Here is a 22,874-nt window from a genome sequence, read left to right as displayed (position 1 = left end):
ACACTCTTTATCTGATATTACCGGCTTGCAAAGGTAAACCTTGCTTTGAAGAGAAATGCTTAGGCAATCATGTGGTTTCTGCTTGTTTAAACATATAGTTACTTGTGGGAAACAGAGTCCAATCTATCTCAGTTCCTGCTTTTCTTATTCTAACAATCAATTTAAGGCTCACTGTAAATGTCAAAAGGATATGGCAGTTTTTAGTTTATATTATCCAGCTCATGCTAACATGAAATATCATAGAAATTCAGCCACTTCCCTGCATCTAGGAGAATTTGATGGTTGTGTTTGCAGAATCTTAAACCAGAAATTACCTAACATCTTACCATGAAGTGTCATGATGGATTGGTGATGTGGCTGTGGTTGCAAGCTCTTTGCTGCTGCCTACCAGCACAGGAAATATGGCTTCATCCTTCCTAGGTCCTGAAGTTGTCCCTGTGGAATAAAATGAATACAAGCCAGGCATCAGGGGTTAGTAAGTTTTGGACAGATGTTTTGTGATTCAGAATTATTACAGAACAATGGAACTAAAAGTTGCAACATTTTTGGAGTGCCATATATACAGTGAAATGGCAATCAAAGAAGTCAGCAGTTGACAGTACTGTACACAGCATGCATTTCAGGATCATGTATAATCAAATCTGTAGAATAAGTCACACTCCACAGCCTCCATCTTACTGCCCAAAGTTTGACAGACTCGCACTGTTATCATTTCTTATAGTGGTCCACATGATTCAGTTTGTTTCACAGATGCAGTTCTCATGACATGCTACAAGATGTTAGTTTTCCAAGTGTAAATATCACTATAACAGTATTTTGCTTTCAAGAAAATAGAACTGTCAGTCCATTCCTTCTTCCCCCCTCCCAATAACTCTCCAAATACAAAATAATCTAGGTTGAAAGGTGATGTAGTCCAATGTAGGAGGTCATGTGGTCCAATCCTCCATTCAAAGCAGGGCCAACAAGATCAGGTTTAAGGCAGTTAGGTTTAACCAGTTAGGTTTTGAATGTCTCCACTGATAGTGAACCAACCTCTCTGGGCAACTTCTCTGGTTGCAGTGTTTGACCATCCTCACTCACAGTGAAAAATGTTTTCTGTATAGCTAATCTGTATAGCTAAGAATTTCCTGAGTTGTAACTTTTTCCCATTGTCTCTTGCTCCGTTGCTGATGACTTCCAAGAACAGTCTCATTCCCTCTTCTCTACACCCTCTCCTTAGGTAGCTGAAGAAAGCAGGAAGATCTGTGCTGAATCATCTCTTCTTAAGGCTGAACGCACCCAGCTTTCTCAGCCTCTCCCAGCCCCTTGACTGTCCTGGTTGCCTGGACTGCTAGACTTCCTACAGTTTGCCAATGTTCTCCTTGCACTGTGGACCACCAAACTGGACATAGCACTCTACAGACACAGTCTCACCAGAATTATCAGAGGGTAAATATCACTTCATCAACTTGATGACCACAATTTTGCTATTATGGCCCTGTGTGAGGTTTGGTTACTCCATCATACAGGCACACTGCTGACTCATGCTCAACTTGCTGTTCAGAAGGTCACCCAGTTCTTTTCTGGCAAAACTGTTTTCTAGGTCAGCACCCAGTTGTTCCTGTTACATGAGATAGGTCCAACCCAGTTGAAGGAACTGGCATTTCCTTTTGTTGAACCTAAACAGGTTTCCGTCAAACTATTTTCCCAGCCTATTAAGGTCCCTTGAATACTGGGCCCTGCCCTCCAGCATATTGACTGCTTCCCCAGTTGGTGTCTGCAAACTTGCTGAAGGTGCATCCTGTCCTGCTGTCCAGGTTGTTAATGTTAAGCAGTTAACCACTAGCAACTGGCTGTCAGCTGGACTGATTACAACCCTTTGAGGCTGATGGTCCAGCCAATTTTCCACCCATCTTCCACCTTCCACCCACCCATTTGAGAACTGGGTTTTATAGATAGGATTTAGTTAGACAACTTGCATACAGGTAGCCAGAGGTAAGTGGAATAATAAGTTAGGAATAATCTGATCTACTACACAAAAGCCTGTGGGTTTGGGCTTTTTAAATCTAGACTAATTAGCTCTGTCCAACCAACATCACTTAACTAAACAGTAAGTATAGGGAAAACTACAAGTTTCAGCAAAATTTGAAGTCAAATCAGTGTTTAGCTCTTTAAATAATCCTGTCATGCCTAAATATTTCTCAGCTCTGTGAACCATCTCTACCATCCACACTGAAACATGAAGAAACAACAAGGTTGTAATTCCAGCTTCAACGCAAAATTTACAGATGTCCAAGGGATTAAGATTATTTAAAATACTGCATTGATTTAAGATGCATACAAATATATACAATATAGTAAACCCACATGTTATAAGGTGTATTCTAGGGAGGCTACTGAAAAAAATGGGTTCTTATCGCCCTGCTATAATGCATAGTGCTTGTTATGGTTTAAGAAACCCCATAACAATTTATTGTCATTTAGACAATTATTCTATCACCCGATGACCCCTCCCCACCTGGAAAGGGGAATCTGGGAACACAAAGAAACACGAGGGTTGAAATATAAATAGATTTAATAGAATAAGACTAAATAATTAACAATAACACCAAAGAACCAGTATTAATCCCAATACTAATATAAGATATACAAGAATTATACTCAGTAGGAGGCTGTGCACTCCCAGCAGTGGACAGCAAATGTCGGACACTGCAAGCGCTGTGGCTTCGGGAGGAAGGGAAGGCCTCAGGGGTCCAGCACTGGGGCAAGGAGTTCTCTGGACTGCCGCCATCAAAGAAGAGAGAAACCACGCAGCAAACTTTTCTAATTTATATTGAATGTGACATTCATAGTATGAAATAATCCTGTTGGCCAGCCTGGGTCAAGTGCCTCACTCCTCCTTGTCCCTACACCTGGCAGGGCTCGAAAACAATGATACCTTGAATCCCACATAGCCTGGCTGCCTATAAAGTAAATATTTTCACAAATTCAGACACTAGAGTCTTCCAAAAGTGGAGTTCTCCCAAGCATTAGAAGAGAAGTTAGTCCTGTGTCGCTCAACCCAGGACAGTGCTTCAGTACCATCCAGTGAAATAATCTCACCTAACAAAGAGTTAATTATCAGCAAAAGAACGCTTAGAAATATCATGGGGATATATGTTGATTGTGTGTCCCTGGTAACTTGATAGTGTGCCAATCCATGATGAGAAGAGTGGATATGCATATAAAGACTGGAAGCCTCTTGCTTAGAATTTTGGCTTTATGATGGAATACGAGATATTTAGAAATCATTTCATGTAATAGTGGAATGAGGCTGCTGGATTTTAAGAAACTAATACAGAAGTAATAAAAATCTGGTAAGCATGGGAGAATACATTCAGTTCCTAATACGAGAAAAGGCTGGCACACTGTCAACATACTACATTCATAGCAAAATAGATGTATTTCTCAGAAAAAGAAAATTTATGGACCCAGAAGTGGCCAATAAAACCTCAAGGGGACTGTTCAGACCCAAGTTTGAAAATATTACCATGGCCAGAAATGGAAAACAAGAAAAGGAATTAAGTAGGAATATACTGAGCAAGAAATCCTGTATAAGTGCATATATAAACAAAAAAATGTTTAAAATACATCTTGAAAAAGGCATGCAAGTGAGGGAAAAGAAACACCAAATAGCAAGCAGGTCTATGAATATGCGAACAAGATTAAATCAATAATGATCCTAAAATGGCCAAACTACTAATAATTTTTAAATATACCATGAGAAAAAAATAAAGAAAAGGAATATTAGCAAGTAGGATATAATGAAGACCATGTTGATGTATAATACCTGCCTATATAAAGCTGATGAAAAGAAATTATCAAGGGGAAAAAAAGGTACAAATTCTTTAGTCTGAAGGATATATATTTGAATTTATGAAGTGACTGGTAATTATTTATGAAAAGTCATAGAGAACTGGGGTGATACAAATTACAGCAAATTAATTAGATTTTCAGGTGTTGGAAGACAGTATGAGACTGGAGACCTTGCAGATCTAGAGAAGCAGGAAACATGGAAAAAGAATAGACACATTCACCCTTGGGAAAAAAAAAAGGCTCATATATGGTGTGCTAATCTAAATCCTGACACCAATGGAGAGAACCTGGAGTAGCAAAGAATAGCAAAAACCAAACTAGATGTAAGCTTGCAAGGCTAGCTACTCCCAAAGCAATTATAGATGTCTTCTAAATGGTAATGTTAAGACTACTATTTTCAATTTGGTTAACTTGGTTTAAGAATGATTTAAAGAAGATTAAAGACTCATTTGAAAAAATTCAAATAGCTATATATTTCTGCTTGAGAAACAGACAACTAAAACATGAAAAAAAGTGGGGAAATACAGCAGACTACATTTTGAAAGTGTAAATGCTAAGAATGAAGAAATACAGTTGAGGCTGGTTCAAGCAGTAATGGGATGAAAGTAAGCAAAGGGAAACCTAGGTTGATAATCATGAAAGAAATCTACATGAATAATACTTAACATTTATATAGTACTTAACATCTTCAAAGCACTTCACTAATATTAACTAATTGCTCTATTTGATTGTAGGGAAGAGTTTTCCCTCAAGGGAAGAAGTTCCGGATCCTGAATCCCTAAGAACCTACATTAGAAGACCTACTGAAAAAAAAGCACTATCTAGAAAAATCAGCCCCTGGAAAAGTACAGATTCTATGAGCTAAAATAATTTTCCTTCTCTGGCTTTTTCTTTTACATATGAAAAGGAAAGCTATGCATGCTATACAATATCATGCAGATGCTCTGTCCCCCAAAGACATACAAAGGGAAAAATAGTTCCTTCTTTGTTTCAATGCCGAGATATTTCAGGTAGGGTGTGAAGAGAAAGAAAACAGAAATATAGAGAAACGCCCAATATTGAAGAATGTAATGGATAGAGTCTAGTTTGGTTTCCCAGCCCAAAAGAAAAATTTTCCAGGGCAGAAAGGAAGAGAAACACACATTTCTGTAAAACTAGCCAAGTTGTTAGATTTTAGTACAAATTGACATAGCTGCTGGTAACACCAATAAAAACAGTTTACTGCTGAAAAGATCTTAGATCTTTTTGTTGAGGATTGCTTCGTCTGCTTAAAGTTTTGCTGGTAAAACTAAAAAAGTTTGGCTACAAGACACAAACACCTGCTAAAGCACAGGAATAAAAATTAAGGAACAAACAGAAATAGGACACAAAAAAGCAACAGCGAGAAAATAAAAGCTAAGCTGATCCAGTAAGCTTCTACCCTGAAAAGAGAGCAGAAATGCCCCTTTCACTCCATGAGGTGATGGGACCAGGTTAACAATGCTCTTCTCCCCATTATTAAACATCTGCAGGGAGAAAGGAAAAGTGGGTTTATTAGGAAATCACCCTTTACAAACTCACTGCACTTATAGTAAGTGAGCGGTCCTGTGGGCAGTAAAGCCTTCCACCATTCCAGCATGAGAATAGTTTCCTGATTAATCATTTTATCTTCTAAAAAAAAAATAAATCTAAGAAGACAAAGGTAGTTTAACAAGACAACACCAAAATTTGGTACAACTGCCTATGTTGCTGTGGAGGGACACTATCATGAGTTGCACCGTCCCACAGATACACCCACCATTCCCAGTGGTACAGGGAGATTATATAGTGAGCCCAAAGGCCCACATCAGCACTGGCACTGCACTAAGGTGTGTTTGGAGAGAGTCTCCATCCTGAAGAATATACAATTTAAATAGACAAGACAGATCAAGGCATAAGAAAAACAAACCTCTGTAGCAACAGGTTAATATCTGACTGTGAAGAAGTTTTCAGTGGATATGTTTCTGTATACAGTATCCAGCACTGCAGTTTTCTGACCAAAAGGCCACCCTAAGGTATGTGGCTAAATAACATCATTTCATGCCTCAAGATGTCATCTTGTTGACTTCATTCCCCTGAGCTCAGGTAAACACACTGCAGTAGAGGGTTCACTTCATATTGACAGAACGGGTACTGAACACTGTCCAAGACAGACCCCCAGGCTTGCTGGCTCAGCACTTTGATGCAGTAAGGCAAATACCATATTTTTATAAATTTCACCACAGAAAACAATGTCAGCATCCCTCATTTTACTTTTGTGAGATGCTACATAATTGCTTCCTAATAAAAAATAAATTCTGAAGCAGAAATCCCAGGTCAGCAACAGATGGGAAGATCCAGCAGAAGGACAGAGACAGCTAAGTCCAGAGCTAACTAGAATTAAGAAACTTGACATTGTGCCCTTGTGATCCTCAAAGATGGAAAAAACACTTTACAAGTATGTGTGTATGCTTGTTAAAGGAGTCCAAAAATATAACAGAGTGAAGCCAATTAAAAAGGTATTAGATACAGAAGACTTCAACTTCAGTGATTAGTGCTAAGTAATTTGCCTTGTGATAAACGAGACATTCAAATCAGCAATGGACCTGAGGTTGTTCCACAGCTTGAAAGCATTACTCTGAACTTTATCTGGTATCACAGCAAGTGCCAATGTTTGTAAGTTAAATTTTGCCATGCAGCTCTACATCTTCAAAGCTAGCAATCCCAGTTAAGCGTTTGTGAAAGATACCCATCATCTTCAGACGTTATGCTGACCACTACAATCACTATATCAGCATAGGTGCAGCTCAGTCGCTATCTGCAATAGCCAGGTGCGCCTTGTAACTTCTAAGTACAACAAAATGAAATTAATGAAGGAGAGGTCAGGTTGGATTTTTCCCCCCGAATCTATGGAAAATAAATTACTTTTGGGGGACTATCCCTGTCCAAGGAACAAAACCCATCATCCAACTGTGAAAAATCTCAATTTCATCACTACAGTACTGAGAAGGAGGGGAGAGAAGGAAGAAGAAAAAAGAGAAGAAAAAAGTAATGATAGCTAAAAAAACACGAAAGAAAACCACTAGTGAAAATTGCCCCTGAAACTTTGCAGAATTGTAACAGCTTTCTCTTGCTTAAATTGATTGGTGCAGCAATGTTATAAAACGACTATTAGGAGTCATTGTGCACAACAGAAAGTGTGAAATGTCAGCAGACTATACAGCAAAAGTAATGAGTCCTGACCCGCTGTTAGTCAAAAATTATTTGGTTTCATATTAGAAATTGATTTTTTTTTGTACACAAGCCCTTTTACAGGCTTCTAACTTTTGTAGCTGTGCCTTGGAAGAGATTAACCTCAGCCACTGCTTGGGTCCAGGCTGCTGATGCCCTTTTGTAAGTTTCTTCACAGGGACTGCTTTTTAATGTTGGTACAGTCTTAACCAATAACACAAGTTATTTGTTCCTTTGAGAACTGTACCACATTTCTTCTCATTTTGCCATTTTCTTTATTTTTATGCTGACATATACAGCAAACTTGCTGACAAATTAAAATAAATAAAAAAAGTTAGCTCATAATTGAACCAAGGATTATGTTCAAGGCTCAGCAGTGAGACGTCCAAGTTGCTTTTGTTCCCAACCCTTTCTCTTCCTAAGAAAGATGGCTTCTCTGCCCCTTAAGTGGAGGTACTAAGAGCAGGACAGATTCTAGCTCTACGAACATCCCTGTGTGACAAAATATCAGGTTGTGATGGTGGAGCCATCTAGGATTACATTCCTAGAGCAAGCCCCACTGCACTTATTCTCTGCTTGCTGGGAAAGGAAAAAGAATGGTTGAAGTAGCTTTTTGAGATTAAACGGCTATTTTTTTCCCTTCCATGAGGAACACCAACTGTTATTGTTGAATTTTAAGACAAATCGAGTCCGAAATAGATTTATTAAATATTTATTAAGGTAGGAAAGCAAAAGCAGCGCTGGGCGGCCGGGGAGTCGCAGCTCCACCAAAGACTCGCAAATTCAGGCAAGCTAAACAACTCCTTTTATCTTCACAGAGGTCGATTGCAACATCTTCGGGTACGCCCCTCAGCTTCTTCCGAGGGGCTTCTTGCTTGGGGCAATTTCGATAAGATATCGTCACAGAATCAGTTTATACAATCTTCTTTTCAGGGTTGATTGGTACAATGGCACACGTTAGCAAGACATTAACGGTTTAACATTCGCTCAAGGTAACACATTCTGATGACATTGTGGTTAAGCCTTTCTTGTCAAACAGGGTGTTCCCATGTTTGGTGTTGCCAGATAACATTGTGGACGTGTATCTTCTGGTTAAATAGGAAGTTCTCAAGACTGCTACAATGGGTTCGTTCCTCTTGCTTAACCTGTTTGATCAGCAAATTACCCTTAGTTACTTATTACAATCCCCCCTTTTTTATTTATAAGTGATTTGCTGATCAAACCTAGACAATACCTCACAAGCGGCATCTAATTCAGGATTTTCGTTCGGTATAATTTTCATTTCCAGTTCTGATTGCTTCATCACCATTAGCTGCACTTTTTCTAACCTGCCTTTAAAAAAGGTTACAAGTTTATTAATGACACAGGGTCCAAAAGTCAGAGCCAATAGTAACATTATGAGGGGTCCCGCCAAAGTAGAAATTAAGGTAGTCAGCCATGGTGACCAAGATTCATACCAGGAGGACTGAGCCTCTCGTTCCCGTTTTCCTTTCTCTAATCCTTCTCTCAGCTTAGCTAACGAATCTCTTACTACCCCTGTATGGTCAGCATAAAAGCAACATTCTTCACCTAGGGCAGCGCATAATCCTCCGTTTTGCATGAACAAAAGGTCCAATTGAAGGGTTGATGTTTATTTTCTAAAGTCGTGGTAATTAATACCATTAATAGGATACCAGCTTTCATTTCCCCCACTGTTCAGTACCTCTCTGCCTTCCTCGTCTACTCTTTTGCGGAGAGCAACGGGATATTAATATCTTCTCGGCAGCAGCAGGTAGTCTTCAGGGGGATTTTGCTGTTATCCTGTCAATAATTTCCAAGGTCTAAAGAGTTAGTTACCTCTCAAATATATTTCCACCTGTTTGGTTGTTGTGCCCGTTTCCAGGCAAATCTTATAACACACTGTCTTAAAACTCTATACCAGTCTGTTTCATATATTTCCCAAAGCTCGGGTATTGACAATTCCCACCCACAAAATAATTTACGAATCTCTGCTTGAGCCCGTTGTTCCCTGGTATGTGTCAAATTATTGCGACATTTCATACAATAAGGTTGTCTCTTAAATGAAACACAGGACCATTCTTTATCGCAATTTAAACATCGGCAAACAACCCAACATAAATGTCCGGAAGTGGGGTGTTTCACGCAGGGTATTCTACGGAGATCTCCTATACTGGGCAATTCAGGTATTTCTGTCTCCGTCTCACAGCAAAAAGGAAAAACCTGAGGAGTTCCTGTCAGTTTGTATAATCCAGCCCCCCCCCGTTTGGTCAGGTATTCTCTCCTCACTCCAAGGTGCAAAATATACTTTTCGTAGGGTATTTCCAGGTGGTATTTGGAACCATTGATGTAAACTATTTCTTGCTTCCCTTCTGGAGTGGTTCATTTACCGGTCTCGTTTTTCCTTATCTTCATTCGGAGGTCTCCTGGTTCTGACGTTACGGTCCACCTTTCTGGGAAGATAGGTCCCTTAATTCTGCTGGCATGAGTCCATCCTTTTTCTGCTGTCCGTACAGCCGTATCTGTGGTAAGTAAAACAACAAAGGGTCCTTCCTAACGGGGTGTTAGGGAGGTTTCTTTCCAGGTTTTGATTAATACCTGGTCTCCAGGCTGGATTTGGTGTATGGAAATGTCCAAGGGAGGTCTTTGTACTACCAAACCCTTCTTTCTTAGTTCCTGTCTCCTTCTTGTAAGTTCTAAAATATATTCTGTTAAAATTTTATCCTCGACCTTTGGGTGCTCTACTAATAATCCAAAGTCATAAGGCATCCCATACAACATTTCAAAGGGGGATATACCAGTATCTGTCCTAGGTTGAGTTCTAATGTAAAGCAAGGCCAGCGGTAGACATTTAGTCCAATTCATTTTTGTCTCCACCATAAGTTTGGTTAGGTGTTTCTTTATTTCCCCATTCATTCTTTCTACTTTCCCGGAACTTTGTGGGTGCCAGGGAGTATGGTATTCCCATTTTGTACCGAACAATTCAGTTGTTTCTTTAATTATTTTGGATGTAAAATGTGGGCCTCGGTCTGAGTCAATTACCACAATAGTTCCATACCTCGGAATAATTTCTTCCAAGAGGATTTTAATAACTGTCTTGGCAGTAGCCCTTATCACTGGGAAGGCTTCTACAAAGTGCGTAAGGTGATCAACCAAGACTAATAAATACTGATATCTCCCAACCTTCGGTAATTCAGTAAAATCCACTTGTATTTTCTCAAAGGGCCTTTTAACCAGTTCACGACCCCCTTGAACCTTCTCCCTAAGTTGTCGTTTATTCACTTTGTGACAGGTTAAACATCCCTCTAAGATCCTTTTGGCTAATCCGTATATTCCGATGCAGGCATATTTTGTTTCAAACTGATCCACTAAAGCCTGAATTCCCCAATGGGTTTTATGGTGTAATTTATTTAGTATTCCTCTGGCTAATCCCTTTGGAAGAATTTCCCTACCATCTGGTAGCAGCCATTTATCACCATCTCTTTTTGCTCCAATTTGTTTTAGCTTATCCAATTCTTGGAGAGTGAAAGTCTTCTCTATTTTTAGCCTTTCAGGTTCCTCTTCCAAGGTCTGAACCATTAACAGGGCAGCCCGTTTTGCCTCTGCGTCGGCTAGATTGTTTCCTCTTACTGTATGGGTTAGTCCCTTCTGATGTCCTTTTACATGGACTATGGCTATCTTTAGTGGACCTCTTAAGGCCTTTAAAACTTCTTGGATTAGTTTTTCATGGACTAATCCCTTTCCCTGGGTGTTAATTAAGCCCCTCTCTTCCCAAATTTTTCCAAAGGTATGCACCACCCCAAAGGCATACTTTGAATCTGTATAAATGGTTCCAATTTTATTTTCTAAAAGTTTTAATGCTCTCATCATAGCATATAACTCACATGCTTGTGCGGACCAAGCTTTATTTAATGGTCCTGACTCTTTTATCTGAAAGGTATACCCGTCCACAATAGCATATCCCGGTTTCCGTTGTCCTTCAACCACTCGTGAGGAACCATCCACAAATAATTTCTCCCCTTCGCCTAATTCATCTTCCTCTAAATCCTCCCTTATCTTAGTTTGCAAATTTATTAGTTGGAGACAGTCATGTGTCAAATCTTCCCTAGGTTCCCCATATAAAAATTGGGCAGGATTCTGAACAGAGGTGGTTTCCATTTCTAACCTAGGGGAGTTAATCAAAATTCCCTCATATTTTAGTAATCGACTGTCTGTAAGCCACTTATCAGCTCGTTGTTGCAATACTCCTCGAATGTTATGGGGGGTGTATACCTTTAGTTCACCTCCTAAGGTGACCTTTCCAACTTCTTCTACCAATAATGCAGTGGCCACTATTGCTTGTAAACAAGTGGGCCACCCGCGGCTTACAGGATCTAGTATTTTAGAATAATATCCTACAGGCTTTCTCTGCCCTGCCCACCCTTGGGTCAGAACCCCATAAGCTGTCCCGTTATCCACATTGATAAAAAGTTGAAAGGGTTTACGGATATCGGGTAAACTGAGGACAGGTGCTTCCACCAGGTTTCTTTTCACGTTCTCCCAGCGCTTCTCATCTTCAGGGGTCCATTTTACTAACCCATTTTTAGTTAGTTTTTCGTACAAGAATTTTACTTTACTGCTGTAATTTTCTATCCACTGTCGACAATACCCTAACAATCCCAACAGCTGTCTTATCTGTCTTTTATTAGTGGGCGCTGTTAGGGATAAAATTCCTTTCACTCTTTCGGGATCTAATTTCTTGTGTCCCTTTGTGAGCCAATGTCCCAAATATTTTACCTCTTCTTCAGTGAACTGCAATTTGGACTTAGAAACCTTTAACCCCTTGAGGCCCAAAAAGTTTAATTATTTGATGCTCTCATTTCTGACTTCTTCTTGAGTTTTTCCTGCAATCAATAAATCGTCTACGTATTGTATCAGGATTAATCCCTGACTTAATTCGTAGGATTCCAATAATTGTTCCAGAGCTTGTCCAAACAAATTTGGGGATTCTGTGAATCCCTGGGGCAAAACAGTCCACCGTAATTGTTGTTTTCTATGGGTTCTGGGGTCCTCCCACTCGAAAGCAAAATTGTCTCTACATTCTTCTTCTAAGGGACAGGCCCAAAAAGCATCTTTTAAATCTATAACACTATACCATTTATATTCTGGACTTAACCGATTAAGTATAGTGTGTGGGTTAGCCACCACAGGGAACCGGGTAATGGTTCGTTCGTTTATGGCTCTCAGATCTTGTACTAAGCGATAGGACCCATCCGGCTTCTTTACGGGCAATATGGGAGTGTTGTGAGGAGACATACAAGGTTCTAAAAGTCCTTGGACCAAAAGTCTCTCAATTACTGGCTGCAACCCTTCTCTCCCTTCTCTGGAGATGGGATACTGTTTTATCCTAATTGGCTGGTCTGGGTCTTTTATAGAGACTGTGATCGGTTTGATATTTAATTTTCCCACCGATCCAGGGCTATACCAAGTTTCTGGATTAATCTTGGCTTCATCTTCAGCGGTTAATAAGCATAACTTTACTTTTAACATCTCTTGGTCTACTTCCAAATTAATTCCTAATTCCACCATCAGGTCTCGTCCCAAAAGGTTATATTCAGCTTCTGGGACCAATAAAAATGTTCCCACCCCATCTTTATTTGGGGCTTCTATTGCTACATTCCTTATCAGGGGCACCTTGAAAGGTTCCCCTTTTGCACCAATTACTTGGAGTTTATCCTTTGATTCAACACATCCAGATGGTAACTTTTGGACGGTTGATCTTTCGGCACCCGAGTCCACGAGGAACTCGAACACTTCATGCTGAGGACCCAATTTCAATTTTATCAAGGGCTCGGTAACCTTAGGGGTCCCCAGCAAATAGAGCCCCTGACCCCCCTAATCTTCCTTAAAAATCTCCTCATCCTGCATTCTTTTCCGACAATTTCTCTGCAGATGTCCCTTCCTGCGACAATAAAAACATTCTATGTCCTGCGAACCAAATCTCCTTCTTCTCGGTTCTACTGGGCCCTTCCAGGGACTTTCTCTTCTCTTTCCCTGATTTTGCCCTTCCCTTACAGCAGCCATCAGGATTCTGGCTTGTTTCTTCTGACTTTCTTCTTCCCTTCTCACATACACCTTCTGAGCTTCTCGTAGTAACTCATCTAACCCCCTCTCCTGCCAGTCTTCTACTTTCTCTAACTTTCTTCTTATATCTGTCCAAGATTTAGCTACAAATTGAGTTTTCAGCAGGGCTTGACCCACTTGGCTATCGGGGTCTAACCCAGAATATAGCTGTAAACTCTTTCTCAATCTTTCCAGCCATTCGGTGGGGGTTTCATCTTTCTTCTGTTGTTCATTAAAGGCCTTATTGATATTTTGCCCTCTAGGTACAGAATCCCTAATCCCCTGAATTATCATATCACGGAGATCAACCATGTTATTTCTATGTGCGGGGTCTTGATTGTCCCAATTGGGCCTCTGTAAGGGCCATTTTACATCCCCAGCGGGACCATGCTGATGCCTCTGATCCCAGTGTCTCATGCCTGCCATTCTGATCATTCCTCGTTCTTCGTTTGTGAACAAGATCTTTAAAATAGACTCCATCTCGTCCCAAGTATAAATGTTAGGCCCGAGGAATTGATCAAAACGTTCTGCTACCCCTAATGGGTCCTCTAACAAGTGTCCCATTTCTTTCTTAAATTCCCTCACATCCCCGGAGCTGAGGGGTACAGATACAAATCCAACTCCGGGTTGTGGTCCCCCCATAGCAGTCTCCCTTAAGGGATACAATAAATTCTCCTCCCTTCTTTCTCTGATTTGACTTCTAGTTATTCTTCGATTAGAAGGAGGAGTCTCTTCCTCAGGTTCTGTAGGTGCTGTTGGAGGGAGATCTTGCTCAGGACCTTGTGGTGGCGGAGGAGGGGGGACATAGGGTGGGGGGGACACTGGAGGTTCATCTATGTCCCACCTTTTCTTTTTATCATTTTTCTTTTCCTTTAATGGAAACAAATTAGCGGCCTGAGCCGTGCTCAGGATCCATAAAAAGGCATATTCACTCTCCTCCTTACTAAATGGTCGTTTGTTGTTAACGTATATGTTTAATTGTTGGCATATCCAATCCTCTAAGGATCCATGAATTGGCCAATATAAATCTTTTCTTATCTGTTTTCCTCCCCATATTTCCATACAATAATAGACCAATTTCTCCTTGGATTTCCCTTTTAGGGAAGGGGAACTATCCCAATATCGAATCATTAGGCCTAATGGGCTATCTTGGGGTATATCAGGGAGCCCACCCCCACCCCGTATCTTCCGTATGGAACCAGAAGCCTTACTTTTCTTCTGTCCCATCTTCCGGGAGTGCCTTCTCTCACTCAAGTTTCACTCGCTTCCCTCCGTTCGTGGCCCACGCCCTCGCGGACAATGGGAACCGCACTATTAGGAGGTCCACACTCACTTCGTCCAGTGGGCTACTAAGCCCAGTGGACGTCTCAGTCACTCGCACCCCGGGTACCCAATCCCCGACCGAACGGAACCGCAATATACTTACTCACTCCCGAGTCTTCGTCCGGCTCTTTGTGCACAAAAATTACGGGGAACTGCAGTTTCTCCTTTCTCTTTCTTTTTGCTTTCCTATCTCAGTTTGGAAAATCCAGGTGAGCTAAGTCGGAATCTCCTCCAGGACCATCCGAAGATGGGGGCGCCCTCCCAGAGTTGAATTCTGAGTTGGCTGTCTGGATCCGAGTCACGGCACCAAATTTGTTATAGTTGAATTTTAAGACAAATCGAGTCCGAAATAGATTTATTAAATATTTATTAAGGTAGGAAAGCAAAAGCAGCGCTGGGCGGCCGGGGAGTCGCAGCTCCACCAAAGACTCGCAAATTCAGGCAAGCTAAACGACTCCTTTTATCTTCACAGAGGTCGATTGCAACATCTTCGGGTACGCCTCTCGGCTTCTTCCGAGGGGCTTCTTGCTTGGGGCAATTTCGATAAGATATCGTCACAGAATCAGCTTATACAATCTATTCTTTTCAGGGTTGATTGGTACAATGGCACACGTTAGCAAGACATTAACGGTTTAACATTCGCTCAAGGTAACACATTCTGATGACATTGTGGTTAAGCCTTTCTTGTCAAACAGGGTGTTCCCATGTTTGGTGTTGCCAGATAACATTGTGGACGTGTATCTTCTGGTTAAATAGGAAGTTCTCAAGACTGCTACAATGGGTTCGTTCCTCTTGCTTAACCTGTTTGATCAGCAAATTACCCTTAGTTACTTATTACACCAACCAAGAAGATCACTTGTTATTTTCAGGGCTTCCTATGCTTTTTATTACTTTAAACGTAGCTACCTTCTCTTGGCTTGTTTTAAGCAACTTGCAGTCCCCTCCCTCTAATTCTGCATTTTATTGATATGCTCTTGAACACTTATATACAATTTCTAAATGCCATCAGCACATTCATGGCCCTGCAATACAGTATGCTTCCCCTTACCTTTCCTTGACTTGGTGCCTTCCCTTTTGGTTTGCATCAGAAAGGCTCACCCATCTTCCATGTTTGCATCAAAACCATTTTCTTCCTTGAACTGCTCCCACCACTGCTCCCTGGTGTTCTGAAGGTTTTGTTCACTGGTGGTGTCCTCAGAAAATAATCTTCATGTTTCGACACTGGTACACTGGGAGGAAAGAAAGGTCACACTATTACATGATGCATTCAGCCCTTTTAACGCTGCACACAGCCCTCTCCCCAACTCACTCTCCAGAAGCGTAACCGTCATGCTAATGGTTGAGCTCTTGCTGAATCCATTTACAATGTCTGAGAGCAGGATGCCTAAGGATCGAAGAGTTACCAAGCTACTTCAGCAGGAGTCTTTGGTTATCTGCAGCTGGCAGCATTCTGACAATTATATTTGGAGTTTTGTGGCATTTAGCACATTCCCTAAAGCATTAGGTCCTGGATTTCCTGAGTGGTTAGAACAGGGCAAGTGGGATGAAGATACAGAAAATACTTTGTCTAGCACAGTGGAGCAAGGATGGAAAAAAAAAGTAATTAAATAAATGCTCACTTTGCTAGGAGAAAGGGTGTAGCATATGAAGGCACAGACCCCGGTCGGTGGTGCAACCAGAATCAATTTATTACAACAAACACACAGCTTATATACTACCAAATATCTTCTTTCCCAAACAACACGCCCCTGCAACCCCCAACTGCCAGATGGGTGTGAATTCCCTTCCATCAGCAGGGTCGTTAGGCGCTGTTTGCGGGTCGTCCCCTGCCAGCATTCCTGCTGCTTTTGTTCCTTTCTCTGGCCTTGCTTCTTCCGCAATCCTGTTCACCCACAAAAGGGGAAACAGAGAAGAATATGTAAAGACAAAACTGGAGTCATGGTTTGCAAAAGGGAAGCAGATGATACATTGATTCAAGAAGAAAAGGGATGAGAGGAGACAAGACAAAAAGAGGTGAGATGAATGAACAGAGGTACTTGTAAGCAGGATAGAGAATGTACGAGCAAACTGGTGGGAGAGTATCTGGTGCAGCAAGTGCAGCGGTTTGAGTAGAGTACAAAAAGAGAAAGCTAACCAGAACCACTGTGGTTCAAGATGAACTTCTGCACAAGATCGCAAACACTGCACAAATAGAGCCAGGAGACAAATTTGGTGATGTGGAGCAAGCATGACTTCAGTCTCTGCATACACAGGTGTCCTGGGTTGAGAGACCCAGGACTAACTTTTCTTCTAATGCTGGGGAAAACTGCACTTTTAGAAGACTCTAGTGTCTGAATTTGTGAAAATATTTACTTTAAAACCAGATAGGCTCTGTGGGATTCAAGGTCTCAGTGTTTTTGAGCCTTGCCAGGTGCAAGGACAAGGAGGAGCAAGGCCTGGGCATTTGACCCAAGCTGGCCAACAGGATTATTTCATACCATGAACGTCACATTCAATATAAATTAGAAAAGTTTGCTGCCTAGTTCTCTCTCCCTTGATGGTGGCAGTCCAGACAACTCCTTGCCCCGGTCTGATTTGGTCATTGTGCTTATGTTGTTAATTTTTGCGGGCTTGTTCTTTTTTATGGGCTGGATTTGCAGTAGAGGGAAGCATCCAATAGAGACCCCACCAGCCCCCCCCCGATAGACATTGCTCCTGTAGAGACCCCGCTGGCCTCCCCCACAGTCAGTGCTCCTGTATAGACCCTGCAGACCCCTGCAGCAGACATTGCGCCCATGCAGACCCTGCCAGTTCCTGAGACCCCATCGGCCCCCCCAACAGACAATCCCTCAGCCTCTGGAGGCGACTCCTGTTAAGCGTGATGAGCAGGTATGCCTATAGGGACAATATCATGTACCAGACATCCAAGTGGACAACTACTGAGAGAGGTGTTAAGAATCTGAGGGAAATAGCTGTGCGGGAGATGATTTTCAGTGACTTGGATGACCTGCAGACATCATTAGATCCAGATGCACTCCAAATTACTGGACCCATTTGGCGCAAGTGGGTACTGAGTGCACCAGCAGCATATGCTAATGTATTGGCATTATTTTGCTGGACAGATGATGAGGCACCAACGGTGGGTGATATGGATGCTCACATGCAGCGTTATGCAAATATCTTCTTTCTGCCCCACAGGCCAGTGTCTCAGTGCTGAAGAAATAATTTGGCAGGGCCAATGTCTCAGCTGGAGACAAACGCTTCCCTACTAAATCTGGTCGAGAGAAACAAAGCACAGCACGACACATCCTGTGGTCTACCCTGTGTAATCAGGGAGAAAACATGAGGAATTGGGATGGAAAACCTACTTCGGCTTTACAGACAGGCGTACGTGAGTTGCGGAATAAAACACCCCCAAGGAGGGGTTCTTCCAGAAGAAGTGTTGCTCCAGTTTCCAGAGAAAAGTCCCCTAGAAGGCAGAGATGGGCTTTGGAGCCTGATTTACGACAAGCAACCATCACGGATGGGTCCTCTCATCAAAACGAGGGTTGCCCTGCCTCCAACCAGGAGGAGGAGAGGGATAATCGAGTTTATTGGACTGTGGCATGTTTTATGGCCCGGCACATCAGAACCACAAAAGTATAGGGCCCTGGTGGACACTGGTGCACAGTGCACCCTAATGCCATCAAATCACATAGGGGAAGAACCTGTCACTATTGCTGGAGTGACAGGGGGAATCTCAAGACCTGACTGTATTGGAGGCCGAAGTGAGCCTAACTGGGAATAACTGGGAAAAGTTCCCCATTGTGACTGGCCCAGATGCACCATGCATTCTTGGCATACATTACCTCAGGAAAGGGTATTTTAAGGACCCGAGAGGCTACCGGTGGGCATTTGGTGTAGTGGCGGTGGAGACGGAAAAAGTTGTGCAACTGTCTACATTGCCTGGCCTGTCAGAGGACCCTTCTAGTGTAGGGCTGCTGAGGATCAAGGAACAAAATGTGCCCAGTGCTACTACAACGGTGCATAGGCGACAATATTGCACTAACCGAGATTCTTTGCTCCCTGTTCAGAAGTTGATTCATCAGCTGGAAAGCCAAGGGGTGATCAGTAAGACTCACTCACCCTTTAACAGCCCTATATGGCCAGTGCAAAAGCCTAATGGGGAATGGAGACTGACAGTAGACTATCGTGGCTTGAATGAAGTCACACCACCATTGAGTGCTGCTGTCCCAGATATGTTAGAACGTCACTATGAACCTCAAAAGAGGCTAAATGGTATGCTACAATTGACATTGCTAATGCCTTTTTCTCTATTCCTTTAGCAGCAGAGCACAGGCCACAGTTTGCTTTCACCTGGAGGGGCGTCCAGTATACCTGGAATCGATTGCCCCAGGGGTGGAAAAACAGCCCCACCATTTGCCATGGACTGATCCAGACTGCACTGGAGAAGGCTGTAGCTCCAGAACACCTGCAGTACATTGAAGATATCATTGTGTGGGGTAATACAGCAGAAGAAGTTTTTGAGAAGGGAGAGAAGGTAATTCGAATCCTTCTGGAAGCTGGTTTTGCCATCAAACAAGGTAAGGTCAAGGGACTCGCATAGGAAATTCAGTTTTTAGGAATTAAGTGGCAAGATGGTCATCGTCAGATCCCAATGGATGTGATTAACAAAATAACAGCTATGTCACCACCTACTAACAAAAAGGAAACACAAACCTTCTTAGGCGTTGTGGGTTTCTGGAGAATGCATATTCCTGGTTACAGTCAGATTGTGAAACCTCTCTATGAAGTGACTAGAAAGAAAAAATGATTTTAAATGGGGTCCTGAGTACCAATCAGCCTTTGAGCAGATTAAACGGGAGATTGTTCATGCAGTAGCCCTTGGGCCAGTCCGAACAGGACAAGATGTAAAAAAAACGTGCTGTACACTGCAGCCGGGGAGAATGGCCCTACCTGGAGTCTCTGGCAAAGGGCACCTGGAGACACTCAAGGCCGACCCCTAGAGTTTTGGAGTCAAGCATGTAGAGGATCAGAGGATCGCTATACTACCACTGAGAAAGAGATACTAGCAGCTTATGAGGGAGTTCGAGCTGCTTTGGAGGTAATTGGTCCCGAAGCAGAGCTTCTCCTGGCACCTCGGTTGCCAGTGTAGAACTGGATGTTTGAAGGGAAGACTCCTTCCACACATCACGCAACTGATGCAATGTGGAGTAAGTGGGTAGCACTAATTACTCAGCGAGCTCAAATAGGGAACCCCAATCGTCCAGGAATTCTGGAGGTGATCATGGATTGGCCACAAGGCACCGATTTTGGAGGGTCCCCAGAGGAGAGTGGTGTGGGCTGAGGAGGCACCACTATATAATCAGTTATCGGAAAATGAGAGGCGATACGCGCTGTTCACTGATGGATCTTGTTGTATTGTAGGAAACCAGCAGAGGTGGAAAGCTGCTGTGTGGAGTCCTACTCGACGAGTCGCAGAAGCGACTGAGGGAGTGGGTGAGTCGAGTCAGTTTGCAGAAGTGAAAGCCATCCAGTTGGCTTTAGATATTGCTGAGAGAGAAAAGTGTCCGGTACTTTATCTTTATACTGATTCATGGATGGCGGCACGTGCTTTATGGGGGTGGTTAAAGCAGTGGAAGAAGAGCAACTGGCAGCGCAGAGGTAAACCCATCTGGGCTGCTGACTTGTGGCAAGATATTGCTGTCCGATTAGAAAAGCTGTCTGTGAAGGTACAACATGTAAATGCCCATATACCCAAGAGTCGGGCCACTGAGGAACAACAAAACAATCATCAGGTGGATCAGGCTGCTAAGATTAAAGTGTCCCAGGTAGACTTGGACTGGCAACATAAGAGTGAATTGTTTTTAGCTCGGTGGGCCCATGACACTTCAGGTCATCAAGGAAGAGATGCAACATATAGATGGGTTCGTGACCAAGGGGTGAATTTGACTATGGACACTATTTCACAGGTCATCCATGAATGTGAAACGTGCTGAAATTAAGCAAGCCAAACGATCAAAACCTTTGTGGTATGGAGAACGGTGGCTGAAGTATAAGTATGGGGAGGTTTGGCAAATTGACTATATCTCCCTTCCACAAACCCGCCAGGGAAAACACTATGTTCTTACAATGGTGGAAGCAACCACCGGCTGGCTGGAGACATATGCTGTGTCTCATGCCACTGCTCGTAACACTATTCTAGGCCTTGAAAGACAAGTCCTGTGGCGACATGGTACTCCAGAGAGGATTGAATCAGACAATGGGACACATTTCCAAAATAATCTTATAGATGCCTGGGCTAAAGAGCATGGTATTGAGTGGATATATCACATCCCCTATCACGCACCAGCTGCTGGGAAAGTGGAATGATGCAATGGACTACTGAAGACCACGCTGAAAGCAATGAGTGCTGGAACATTTAAAAAGTGGGATGAACATTTAGCAAAAGCCACCTGGTTAGTCAACACCAGGGGAACTGTCAGCCGAGCTGGTCCTGCTCACTCAGAGCTTTTACCTACTGTAGAAGGGGATAAGGTCCCTGTGGTGCATGTAAAGAATATGTTGGGGAAAACAGTCTGGGTTACCCCGGCCTCAGGTAAAGGCAGACACACTCGTGGGGTTGCTTTTGCTGAAGGACCAGGACGTACTTGGTGGGTGATGCAGGAGAATGGAGAGGTTTAATGTGTACCTTTAGGAGATCTGATTTTGGGTGAGAATCCTTAATTTAAATGGTATGGTGTTAATTGTTACATAATACTAACAGCGTTCAATAAGTGTTTTTCAGGATAACATAGTGGTAATGGAACCAGAGCCAGCTTCATTGAATGGTGTCCAGCAACAGGGAACATGCTAGCCGTGAGCACAACATGTTATATTGTTGCATCCAACTCCAACCATCTGTGATCCTGTATTGAGGCCTGGTCCTGATCGGAAAACTGAGTGAATGCCACATCACTCGTTTCTACCCTGGGTTAAGAAAGACCCAGGACTAACTTTTCTTCTAATGCTGGGGAAAAACTGCACTTTTAGAAGACTCTAGTCTGGCCAATGTCGGAGTGGGAGACGGACCCGGAGTAACGATGAGTCTCAATATGAGTATGGTCGTTCTCACTTTATTCAAGTTCACACAGAGTATATAAAGACAGACAAGCAGAGCACGCGCTAGCAACAATTATACGATTGGCTTACAGTCTCTGTTCACGCGCCTAGAGCGCTCACACAATTAGTGCAGACCTCTTGTCCACGCGCAGCAGATGTTTCTCTATCTCCCGGAGGCAGTACCGCTTATCACTTACTTATCATGTAGCTACTTCTTCATACTTCTGTTTCTCAAGGCGAGTTCACAGCCTCCTCCAGGCTTTCATCCCTATCAAAGACTGGGTTGCTCATTGCAATCAAGTCGTGCCCTTTTTCACTCAGCCATTCCTCCACAATTCCCCCTTTTTGTTTTTGAGCAATCCAGGCTTGGTTTACTACTTTTAACATAGCTCTCTTAATACAACTAAGCACTAAACATAAGCACAGACCTATGATCATAAGGGTTATTATAATGCGCAAGCCTTCAACAAGCAAGCCTACTAACCATTGTGGCATATTCCCAAACAAGTTAGTCAGCCACCCATCTAAAAACCCATGGTTTTGACGAATTTTGTTTGCATGCTCTTTTAACCACTGCAACTGTTTATGAATTGATTCGCTGTGATCGGACAAATTCATACAGCACATGCCTTCAAAATCCTCGCAACCATGACCTTGAGCTAATAGCAAAAAGTCAATTGCGGCTCTATTCTGCAAAATTGCGTGGCGTAAGCTATTTTGATCTCCTAACAGAGTTTCTATTACCTCAGTGGTGACTTTAGCTTGTTTTTCAGCCCAACAAGCTAACCGTCCTATCTCCTTCAAAGCTCTGCCTGCTGCTGCCCCAGGTACAAACAGGGATAAAAACACTTTCTCAGTGGGATTGAGCAAGGTAACTTCATCATTGCAATTTGGTGGGAGACCCGTGACCGCCCGTTTCGTACGTGTGGCGTTTTCTCCCTTGGTCACGTTTTTCCACCAGTTTTGATTTGGGGCCAACAACGTTAATTTGCCAAGATAACATGGACCACCTATCGCATTTTTCGGAATTCCCTGCCATGCCCTGTCACCACATATCAAAAACACGTCTGGCGGCAAGGCTTTTGGGGTGCCATTGTTCCAAATTTGCTGTTCCCCTTTCGTTCCAACCCCAAGGGCTCCCAGTCCTTGTTTTGATGTGTCATTTGTGCCACAAAATGCGCCTTTATATCTATAGTCATAGTAGTTTGCTTTCGAAGTGACGTTTGTCCACCCCGTCCAATTAAATGATCGATAATAATTTACGCCAGTAAAGGCAGGTCCTCCAAAAAATATGCAGGTTTGAGTCCAGT

General features: G+C 42.6%; 1 pseudogene; it reads right to left on the bottom strand.

The window, feature by feature from the left end:
- Positions 1-322: 322 nt before the first annotated feature.
- The window catches only part of LOC141476816 (protein hinderin-like), a 42,058-nt pseudogene continuing 19,506 nt past the window's right edge, over positions 323-22,874 (bottom strand).

The sequence above is a fragment of the Numenius arquata genome, chromosome W (assembly GCF_964106895.1).
Source record: "Numenius arquata chromosome W, bNumArq3.hap1.1, whole genome shotgun sequence".
In the NCBI taxonomy this organism is placed as follows: Eukaryota; Metazoa; Chordata; class Aves; order Charadriiformes; family Scolopacidae; genus Numenius; species Numenius arquata.
This window is presented reverse-complemented; position numbering and strand designations above follow the sequence as displayed.